Here is a 732-nt window from a genome sequence, read left to right as displayed (position 1 = left end):
AAAAAAAAAAAAATCCTGGTATTTTAACATTAGTTTCTCAAATCTCGAAACACATAAAAAACGTAAATTTTAAGCCACTTTATGTTCCTGATACACAAACACAGCAATTTCATAAAATTTTCATTTGCAAAACATGATTTGGTAAATGCCAACAAGCTTTCACTCTTCACAGAAAAATAGGTTAAAAATGAAAATTTAAACAACCAAACCCATTGCCTTTTCTTCTACTCCTTGCTCTGCTTTGGTAGTTTCAATCTTCAGGTATCTTCAAACACAATTTAAATGTGAAAAGTACCTATGAACTTATTATAAATGCAAAATATCAGGTCAGCAAACTGAAGTCTACCGTACCCACCTTTTGGGTTAATGTATGTACACTAGTTCAAAGATAAATCTCAAAGGCCCATCAATAAATGTTTGATCTAGTTCTCACAGAAGAGAAGTATTGTGATTAGGTAACAAGAATGTACAGGACATTTTTTTCTAGTGCCGCCATAATCCATTTCAAAAAGTTTTCTTTGGTCACTGCTAAAAATGTCTTTACCTTTAATCTACAAGTAAAATGGTTCACTATGGGTACATTAAATAACTTGTTGAAAGCTGAAAAAAAAAAAAGACATTTTAAATTTAGTCACACCAAGTTTGGTATTTGTAAACCTTCTTCACCTTTTCCCTCTATTTTTCATATTGAAGAAATAATTCCACAATTCCAAATCAAAGTCAACACTGCAG

This window comes from Tupaia chinensis, unplaced genomic scaffold, assembly GCF_000334495.1.
Source record: "Tupaia chinensis unplaced genomic scaffold, TupChi_1.0 Scaffold000168_1, whole genome shotgun sequence".
NCBI classification, from domain to species: Eukaryota; Metazoa; Chordata; class Mammalia; order Scandentia; family Tupaiidae; genus Tupaia; species Tupaia belangeri.
This window is presented reverse-complemented; position numbering follows the sequence as displayed.